We start from the raw sequence: 11,826 nt of genomic DNA, 5'->3' as shown, positions 1-11,826 counted from the left end.
TTGAACAAAATGATATATGTCCAGCTCCCCTTCAAACATATAATAGATTTCGTCTTACTCCTGAGTTCTATGGTTTCCAAATGAGCACATAAGGAGACGTATTGATCGGTGATTGTCCACTGGTTAATATGGATGATCCATCCAACTATATGGAAACGATGACATGCCCATAGGCTGCCAACTGGAAGGAAAGCACGGAGAGTGAGATTCAGCCCATGTATGACAACAAAGTTTGGAACATGGTTGATCCCACACCTGCCACCACAACTATTGGATGAAAATGGATCTTCAAGAATAAGACTGACATGGATAAGAATGTGCACACGTTCAGGGCTAGGTTGGTTGCAAAGGGTTATGCAAAAACTCAAGCAATTTATTATGAGGAAACCTTTGTTAGATTAGGTGTCTGAGCCCATACCTAAAATTATGTGACAACCCGATATTTTGAATCAATGTAATAACCTAAAAAGTCAAGAATTGTAATCTCTTTTGATATAACGAAATTATCGTCAAAAATAAAATGTTCAAAAGCCTCTACTGGATTTCATAAATGATATAACGAAGGAGTTATGACCAATCTAAGTTACGCAGCAAAACCGTTAATACGGTTAAATGTAAAATGCGAAGTTTCAATACAATAATTTTTAGCCTTTGGTATCTAAATGAAAATTGTAGATATCATTAAACCGTAATTGTACGTGAGAAGAACGTCTAAGTCTGACTTCGTATGAGGAAGTTATGGTTTTTACAAGTTTCGGATATAGCAGTAGACAGCTAAAAACTCGCAATAGAGACCGAGAGACTTTTGTCCGAAACAACCTAAATGAGAATCGAAGATCCCGACAATAGTAGTGCAACGGTAAAAAGTCTGATGAAAATAGACATCGGATGAAGAAGTTATGGATTTATGATGGAGTTTTCGTGCCCCGGCCTATTAAAAGTAATTAATTAAAAATAAATTCAAAATTAGTCGACGAAATCTAAACGAGAGCTGTAGAGAATATTCTCACCTACGCGTGCATATATAGAACGTCAAAAACGGAGCTCGTATGCGGAAGTTACGGATTTTACAAGTTCGAGACACAAAATCCGAGACTATCAGGCTGGCCATGACGTGCCACAGATGGTCACGACATCGGATCATGACTGATGGGTTTTCAAGCTAGGTAGCAGACGTCTCGTCTATGGAAGGGATAGGATCGACTCCACGACATGGGCAATCCTTTTCCCATGATGTGGGACCCAAAAATTGGGCTATAAATAGATCTCAAAGGGTTCCGGGTTTCATTGCTCAATTATCTTCTTTCCCGTGCCGAAGCTCTGCGTTTAAACCCTCGAAGCCATCCTGAAGCCCCGGTCTTCACATCCAAGTTCCGAAGGAAGGTTTTACACTTCCGAGATTCCCGGAATTCCCGAGATTCCCGAGAAATCAACTTTCTCAAGTCGAAGTTCTGCTCGGTTATCGTCTCACCTTCTTCAATCTATCAAGTGTGTTCATAACCCTATAACTACGTTTTAAACTATTTTGTAAATGCTTTTATACACTTTTAAGGGGGGGAATACAAGTACACACACGGTTATCCTCATGTGAAAAACATCAATCTTTTGCTATACTTTTGTTATATAATAAATCATATGTGATTTATAATTATCGTACAAAAACGTTCTCATACAACATATCACGATAAAATTTGTCTGTTTGGAATGAAACATGTTGATATATAAATACCAAACACTTTATTTATATTTTGAGTATAAATGTTCAATAATGTTGTTACAAATGTTATACTTTACATACAAAGTCGACACTACACTAAGGTTTATCATACAAACTAATCACACTTTTGGAAAAACTATAATAGGTATAGTTTACTAGATATTCATGAGATTTTACATACTATAAGGACTATATCAAGGAAATACTTTCATATATAAGAATGAATGGACTTTTCATACGTAAATCTATTTGATACTAAGTTTTTTGAGATATTCAACTTCATGTACTTTCAAGTATGCCATTATAGCCCTGTATTATATATCATTATCTCTTGTAGGGAGAGCGTGATACGTATGTATAGATCTATATAGGATTGACAATCCCGCACCTAAAAGGTTAGCTACAGTTAGACCAGTAGGTCTGGGGTGAAAAATGTCATAACATTCCAACGCTTGAAGAACGTTGTTACAGGAAGTCTGGGTCAATTGCATGGTTATTAAACTCGCTTGGAGTATTAAAAAAACGTTGATTTATGCGGTTATCAAATGCCTTAGTAATTTTATACATACATAAGTCTATTATTCTCGTCATGAAAAACACTATTGCATTACAGTTTTGGAACTTTTAAACTACCACACACTTACGGAAAAATATTGGATTTCTAGAAGCAAACATTCAAAACAGTCGGGTCTTGGCAGAAGACTACTTTTATACTAGTAGGAAATATGAGATTTTCAAGGAGTTTTCAAACATCAACAAACAATTTAATTCAAATTTATACAAACACTAACATTAAATACTTATGAACTCACCAGCTTAAATGTTGATCTACTCTTTCAAATCTAATTGTATTTCTCAGGGATTCGGTAATACAGGTAAACTTCAGCTTTTGGAGAAGTGACGCTAAGGCGTCAGTTTAAAACTCATTTTTTCATCATATTGTAATTTGTTTTGAAACAAGTATCATTCAATAATGTAACTTTTAAATTATATATATGATGGTTGTTTTACTTTCTTTTCTATGTATTCAACTGTTATGATACTACATGAAGTCGTCCACCCTCGAACGATTTTGCCGTTCTGGTTTGGGGGTGTGATAGATTGGTATCAGAGCATTGTTTATAGTGAACTACGTATATCGAACCACATAGGATATACAAACTATAAATGCATAGGGACTAAAACTCTCTGACTAAACGTTATTACACCAAAACCGCGTTTCCTTTAACTTAAATTATTTGGGTCCCAATACAACAATTTATTTTCATAATTAGAACTATACAAGAAGTATTAAGACAAGATGGACACTATGACTAGGCCTCGGAATATGTAATCGGATTTGGGACGAATATAGCCTGATCAACTATATTTATCTGAGATCGGACTAATGTATGTCGAGGAATGGTCGTACTGAGCAACAAGTCAAAACTTACCAAAATCACACTGGTATCAAACATACAAACTTAAATACTATAGGAGTATTTGGTAAATACAATAGTATAACATACATGTTTAGATTTACTTGTTTTAATTTCTAGACAGTTCTCATATCTATATTCTGCCACAGACACAATGGTTGTATTCCACCCACCAGGGGATCCCTACTACCTAAATCAGGGCAATGGAGGATGGGTAGAGGAGGACCACAAAGAAGATGAGGAACCTATAGAGTTGGAGGAAGGGGAAGTGTGACACCCCGCTAAAGCGGAAACATGATGCGTGGCAGTATAAAGGGTTTCATAGAAAAGTTAAAAGACAACACCAACCATAGTTTAAAAATCATTACGAATTTACAATGGGTTTGAACAAATTTTTAAAAGAAGTTACAATGTAAACTGAAATACAACACATGCAAATGCTCCTAAAAGTGATGTTGTCCCTAAGTGCCACTTACTCGATGATTTCTAAAAAAGCGCGTAAAACGAGCGTCAGCTATAAAAATAGTTGGTGAGTATGCACAGGTTAAAATAATATTGGTTTCATTAATCGTAATTAAAGTTTTAATAGAAGTTTCCATAAATAAGGTATATTGTTAAAATGAGTAAATAAGTTTGTATAAACAAAATTCATTGTCATCATGGGAGATATAGTATGTTGCCCAAATGAGATGCAACGTTCATATTCTCATGGGAAATAAAGTTTCCATAAATAGAAATATATTGCAAATGAGTAAATAATTTACATAAACAAAGTTCGTTGTCATCATGAGAGATAAAGTATGTTTCCTAAATAAGATACAATGTTCATATTTTCATGGGAAATAAAGTTTCCATAAATAGAAATATATTGCAAATGAGTAAATAAGTTTACATAAACAAAGTTCGTTGTCATCATGAGAGATAAAGTATGTTGCCCAAATAAGATGCAATGTTCATATTCTCATGGGAAATAAAGTTTGTTGCTAAAATGAGATACAAGGTTCGTATGTGCATAATAATTATACCATGAGTTCACAACCCAAGCCTAATGACCGAGGGTGCCCTCTTCTATGTCTATCGCTAACATAGGGAAATATGGTAAAATGCACTCAAGCGAATCGTGCGAGTGAGGTGTTGTCTACCTCCTAATAGTTCTATCAATAATAACCATAGGCTCAAATGAGTTAATGAGTTGTGTGAACTGGTTCCAGGGACTTAAACACGATATGGCCTCATGAATTAACAATAGCATACACATACACAACAACATATAGCAACCAAGTTTGATACAAGTCAAATAAAATACAACGAATAATAAATGGTTTTTGGACATGCCTTTCCACCCCAAAACATACAATGCAAAAATAGGGGGAGTCGTGAATACTCACAATATACATTGAGATGATGCAAATGGTGCCTTCAACTACGATCCACTTGTACCACTATCAATTCCTACACGATGTTACACATTAATGAGTCTCTAATAGAAAGCTAACACTAGTATACTTGCTACTACAATAGAATTATGCCAATATTGTGTCAAAATTTAATATTGATAAGGTACAAACATTTTTCTGAAATGGTGAAGTTTTATAACTCATGTGATTAAGACAATTTTGGATATTTTCCAGATTTTTGTAATAACAATTGAGGGTATTTTAATACATTTAAATGTGTTTTATGCTCTTAAAAAGCCAAAATATTATCAAAAAGTTTCCAAAAATTCTCAAACTTTGTATTTTGATTCTAAACACAGTAGAGGGATTCCATAAATTTTCCTTTGAATTTTTTATATGATTAACTATTTTTCCAAAATTTTAAGCCTTCATAACAATATAAATTTGTGAAAAATAGAATCCAGATGATAATAATTCCTTAACTTTTTATAATGCTGTCATTATACATTATTAACCTGGGAAAAAGTAAAAATGGATTTCCAAACTATTTAACCAAATTTTATGATTTTTAGCATTTATTCTAATAAAAATTGAAATAAATAGAAAACGGTTTCCAAAATTGCCCAAACTTTTTGAATTACTGTTACTAAATATTATTAAGCTAGGAAAAAAATATAAAATGGATTTCTAAACTGTTTACCCGAATTGTATGATTTTTGTTCATTTATTCTAATAAAAATTGAAATAAATAGACAACTATTTCCCAAATTGCCCAAACTTTGTGTAACACTGTTATTATATGTGTAGAAACTGTGAAAAATAGAAAAGATATTTTTCAATTAGTCTTTCTATTATTCTTTGTTTTATCATCTTAAATAATCGTTAAATGGAGAATAACTATTAAACAGTTAAAGTAAATTACCAAATTTTTTGTAAACTTTATTGACAGTGTAAATAATCTAGGAAATATCCCAATGGTGATTTTTATATAGTGTAATCCAATTTTGTGGATTGAAGTGTATTTAATATTAGAAAATATAAGAAAAATAGCATACTGAATATAAAAACCATCCAAATTTTTATTTAGAGTTCTAAAATATTATAAGGTTTTCTGGTAAATGTTTATGAATTTTGGATGAGTAGAACTATTTTTCCTTCTTTTAGTCCATTATAAACACAAAAATCGGGAAAAATAGGAATGCGTTATGAAAAATTCAGAAAATATTTTTCTGAGTCTTAAACATAGGGTAGGAGCTGAGAAAATTATTAAATACCCTTTTCACATTCTCTAAAGTGGTTTTGTGATTTATTTGAACTAAACAAAAAGAAAATTCAAAACCATATCAAACAGTAACAAAAATCAATGAAACTCACTGAGATGTCATCATTTACCTTAGGGGACATCCACTAATTTACCTAGGACTTATAGACCTTAGAAAGTATTTATATGAATTATTGACCTAATTTATTACAATAACATAATAATTCGAGAAAAATGAATTATTTTCAGAAAAATTGTAAAACATCTCATTTTGTTGGTGGAATACAGGGAAAATCGGATTTGATCAGAAAACTTGTTTTAGATATTTATTTGGGAATAAATCCTTTATAAACCCATTTGAAAGCTTTTTAACAACATACTTTGATGATCAAGCCTCTAAGCTTGAAGATCATCACATGCATGTTTGTTTGAAGATGATTCATGAGTTTGAAATGTTCAAAAATCGTTTTTGATAGAAAACTTTGGATGCATGTGGTGGTTTTCACCCAAAACTTGTAGAAAAGGTGCATTATGTTGATTTTGACTTAGGTTTTGGTCCTTGGATTTCACCATTTACAACTTGCATGTTGTTTTTGGGTGAAATCCTACCACCATCATCATCAAAACCATGAGTTTGAGCAAGTGTTCATGACTTAACCATAGAATGGAGTAGAAGAAGGAGAAAGTGTAAGAAAGACCTTCAAAACTAGAGAGAAAAGTGAAGGAAAGTAAAGGATTTTCGTGTCTACCTTTAAGAATAACATCAAATGATGAAGATTTTGTGCTTGAGAAGTGTTCTTGGTTGTATAATTTTTGTGATTTTAGAGAGAGATTTGAGAGAAATGAGTGGAGTGGGTGTTAGAGTGTGAGAGAGAGTAAAGAGGGGATGATGGAGTATGAGGGTGAAGTGAATGATTAAAATTTTTGGGAAGATGGTGCCTAGGAAAGAGAGGGGACGAATTTTGATGAGGAGAGAGGTTCCCGCACTCTTCCATTTTTTTTTTAAATTCTAATTATTTTATAAAAACACCAAATTTCTCTAAAATATGCACCTTAATATAGTTTTTACTCATAAAATATTGATTTTTGACTTATAAATTAAGGGTAAATGTTAATGACTTAAAATTTTATTTTCCTTGATTATATTTCCTTGAATTTTATTATTTTAAGATAATATTATCAGTTTCATAACTAATTTTATAAAGTTCTTGATGTTAAACTTTATAAAATTTAGTTTTAGGGATTTTAGGGTTTTGGAGTTTAATAAACTTTGAATATCAAAATAAATTGAATATTTGAGACTTCAAATTATCTTATGGTATTATAACTCTTTTATAGTTATAAATAATGTTTGTAATTTATTTTTATCGATTTATTGGCATTCTATGTATGATTCCGAGATTCAAGTGAAAGTGAGGAATCAAGTATACTAGTCTTAGTCTTCAACTTTGACTTAAGTTTCTATGAGACTCTGACCTAATTTATACCACTAGGTCAAGTGAATGATGTGTCGTGTCAAAGGTGTTCGAGTCAAAGGTGAGACTTTGACTTAAGTTTATATGATTCATGAAAAGGTGTTCGAGTCAAAGAGTGACCTAAATATGGATATTCACTACAGTTAAGTAGTTGTAGAATTCACATATCAATGTGAAATCTAAGTATACTATCCATTGATTCTAATTGTTTCCAAGCTTCTAGTAGGTCACAACTTAGTTTCTAGTTACTTAGTCTAGTATGTGTCGTGCCTATACATGCAACTAAGTTTAGTCAAATCTAGAACCGAATCGAATTTTGTCGGTTGTCACAGGAAGACTCAGGGATAGACTCAGAGCCAGAAGTAATCAACCCACCAGTCGCTCAACCTCCCACATTTAGGAGAAACTTTTAGGGACCAACTCCCATTTGGGGAGGTCACATTCACCATTGGAACCGACAGCAAGGATTACGTCCTCCCTACGGTATGTGTCGGTACTTCTACGACGTCGGGGGTAGAGGTTCGGTCGAACGAGCACTCCCAGTCATGGTGGGAAAACTAGCCAACTAGTCCTATCAATCCGGGGTTCAAGCAAACCGGATTCGTGAAGTCAACGTGGAAGTACATGTTCACACTTCCGACATCCGTCGACTGGACAGGTTGCAGGATAATGCCCAACTCTGCACCGACACATTCCAAGAGCAACTAATTGCAGCCCACTCTGAGATAAGGGAAACGAGGGAATGACAAGCCGCTTTTGACAGGAGTCCTATGGAAGCAAAGCAATCAGACACAGAGTCGAGCTCCAAGCGCAACCTACGTCGCAAGTAGTACTTGCTCGAATCCTAAATATTTGTTATAGAATAGCAACTCGGCTAAAAGTCCTACTTTTTTTTAACTTCTGTATCGGAGACCCTTAAAAGGGTTGAAATTTTCCTTACTTCAATATGTAACACAACGCATGTTTAATATATATCAAGAAATTCCATTGTGTGTTAATTCTTTGAATACCACTCAGATTCATAAGTCTATCTATCATTATACAAACTTTTATTATGAATCAAGCTCTAGACCTTGGGTAGGTCAGTCAAATTCATAAATTGATGAAAATAACAAATTTATTAACGCACGACTTCCAATCATTAAAGACTTATGGTCTTCATTCTGTTTCTTTAGCAGCACGATGCCACCCTGTAGATCTACACGCTGTGACAACAACGCAACACCTCCACCACCACCACCTCCACCACCACCACCTCCATCAACGGATAATTCCGTCTTAGTAGCTACTGTAACAACTGCAGTGATAGCGGCAATGGCTCAGATGAGTAATAATGGGTCCGAAAGGGGAGTAAATAGCTCTACGAATGGCCAACATCAGGGTCGTTTAGGGGATTGCACCTTCAAGGACGTCACCAATAGCAAGCCCATATCTTTTAATGGATCCGGAGGGATAATGGCTCTATCGCAGTGGATAGAGAAAACAGAAGCAATTTTCGAGATCTGTGCATGTCTGGAAGGGAGCAAGGTAAGTTTGCTGCTTGTACATTCTCCGAGAGAGCTCTAACGTGGTGGAATGGCCATGTCAAGTCACTAACTCTGGTACTGGCTAATTCTATGGGCTGGGAGAATCTAAAGCAAATGTTAATGCAAGAGTACTATCCAAGGGGCGAAGTAAAAAAGCTAGAGCAGGAACTTTGGGGCCTTACTATGGTAGGCTCGGACATCACAACCTATACCAATAGGTTTAGTGATTTGGCAATCCTTTGCCGATGGATGGTTGCTCTAGAGAGCAAGAAGATTGAGAGGTACATCTGGGGACTGTCACCACAGATTCAAGCAAGTGTACTAGCTTCCAAACCAGTCACTTTCAATAGTGCCAAACAATTGGCACAAGCTCTCGTTGACCATGGAGTCTGCAAGGCTTCGCAACTGCTGTTCCAGAGCAAACCATAGGAAACAAAAAAAAACAACAAAAGTACTGACAACAACAGCAAGAAGAAGTTTTGGAACAAGAGGAAGTGTCAGTTTTCACAAGAAACTTTCAAGAAGCAACAGATAGTGGCAGTCCATGCCGCTACTACCCCCACTGTTGCTCCTGTTACCCCTACACCATAAAAGCAATATGCTGGGAACCTACTGAAGTGCAGCAAATGCAATTTCCATCACAATAGAAATTTTCGGGAGATGCACTGCAACAACTGCAATAAAAAGATCTTATTATGGCATCATCTGTTGGGTAGGAAAGGGCACACTACCTGTTTCTGTAAGGCACCGACACGATCAATCACCCAAGTCCCTGGAGTCGGTGTGGGCCAGGTGTGTTATGGGTGTGGTGAGGCTGGACACTACAAGAGAGACTGCCCTAAGGCAAGGAATGTTGGTGGCATAGGAAGAGTGCTGGCAATAGGGCAGAACAAAGCAATAGCTAATCCCACGGTGGTTACGGGTACGTTTCTCCTCAATAACGCTTATGCATGCATACTCTTTGATTGTGGTGTGAAGCGGAGTTTCGTGAGTCATAAATTCAAACACATACTAAAACAGAACCCTCAATCACTCAATAAGATATTTACAGTAGAAATGGCAAACGGTAGAATAGAAAGCACAAACGATATGTACATAGGCTGCACACTAACTCCAAACGAACATTCATTTCAAATTGATCTAATGTCGATCACTATAAAGAGCTTTGATGTCCTCATGGTTATGGATTAGTTAAGCCTGCACCATGCCGATATACTTTGTCACGAAAGGGTCGTTCGCCTAAATCTGCCAAACGGCGTAACTCTTGTCATTTATGGTGACAAACCCGGTACCAATTTACAAATCATATCTTGTGTCAAAGCCCAAAAATACCTGCGTAAGGAGTACCATGCCTTATTAGTCCACGTGGTAGATAAGGAAAAAGAAGCGAAAGACCTCAAAGACATTCCAGAAGTGTGCGATTTTCCCAATATCTTCCCTGAAGATCTTCCAGGAGTCCCACCAGAGCGAGAAGTCGAGTTCAGGATCGATTTAATTCTCGGAGCTACCACTGTAGCTAAGTCTCCGTATCGTCTAGCATCAGCTGAGATGCAGAAATTATCCAGCCAATTAAACAAACTACTCAGCAAAGGATTCATCAGACCGAGTTTCTCACCTTGGGGAGCACCAGTCCTGCTCATAAAGAAGAAGGATGGATCTTTCCGCATGTGCATCGATTACCAGGAACTCAACAAGCTCACTATCAAGAACCGATATCCCCTACCATGCATTGAAGACTTGTTCGACCAACTCCAAGGAGCGAATTATTTCTCAAAGATTAATTTGAGATCCGGGTATCATCAGCTACGAGTCTTGGAAGGAGATGTTCCCAAAACAGCCTTTCGAACTCGTTATGGTCACTACGAGTTTGTAGTGATGCCCTTCGGATTAACAAATGCACCAGCGGTGTTCATGGACTTAATGAACCGAGTGTGTCATTCATTCTTGGACAAATTTGTGATCGTGTTCATAGAAGATATACTCATCTATTCAAAGAGTAAAGAGGGACATGGTCAACACCTCCGAGAAATCTTGGAAGCTCTAAGAAAAGAGAAGTTATACGCAAAATTCTCAAAGTGAGAATTTGGACGGAAAGTAGATTTCCTAGGTCACGTGGTTAGCAAAGACGAGATACATGTGGACCCTTCCAAAATCAAGGAAATCGAGAACTGGTCAGCACCCAGAACTCCAACGGAAATCCAACAATTCTTGGGCCTTGCTAGCTATTACCGAAGATTTATACAAAACTTCTCGAAGATTGCTAAACCACTTACCACCTTGACCCAGAAGGGTGTAACTTTCAATTGGGAAGAAAGACAAGACGTTGCATTCCAAACACTGAAGCAAGCACTATGCAGCGCACCTATATTGTACTTGCCAGAAGGAACATAAGACTTCGTGGTCTACTGTGATGCATCTAATCAAGGTCTTGGATGTGTTCTAATGCAACGAGGAATGGTCATCGCTTACACCTCGAGACAACTCAAGACACATGAGGTCAACTACACTACACACAACATCTAACTGGGAGCAGTCTTTTTCGCGCTAAAGATCTGGAGACACTATCTATATGGTACGAAATGCATAATCTTTACCGATCATAAGAGCCTTCAACACATCCTCAATCAAAAGGAACTCAACATGAGGCAAAGATGATGGGTTGAACTGTTGAATGACTACAAATGTGAAATTCGTTATCATCCAGGGAAAGCAAATGTGGTAGCTGATGCTCTTAGTCGAAAGGAATACTCGGGCCGCCGAGTGAAATCCTTAACCATGACGATCCATTCACACATGTCCACACAAATCAAGGAAGCTCATAGGGAAGCCTTGAAAACAAAGAGTGTGACGGGTAAAGCCTTAAGGGGAATGGATAAGAATCTTGAAGTCAAGGGTGACGGAGTTCGTTACTTCGTGGATCGGATCTGGACACTGAAGTTTGGTGGATTCAAAGACATGGTCACGAATAAGGCTCATCAGACTCGATACTCCGTGCATCCAGGTTCAGACAATATGTATCTAGACCTCAATAA

The sequence above is a fragment of the Lactuca serriola genome, chromosome 6 (genome assembly GCF_051521515.1).
Source record: "Lactuca serriola cultivar US96UC23 chromosome 6, Lser_US96UC23_V15, whole genome shotgun sequence".
NCBI classification, from domain to species: domain Eukaryota; kingdom Viridiplantae; phylum Streptophyta; class Magnoliopsida; order Asterales; family Asteraceae; genus Lactuca; species Lactuca serriola.
This window is presented reverse-complemented; position numbering follows the sequence as displayed.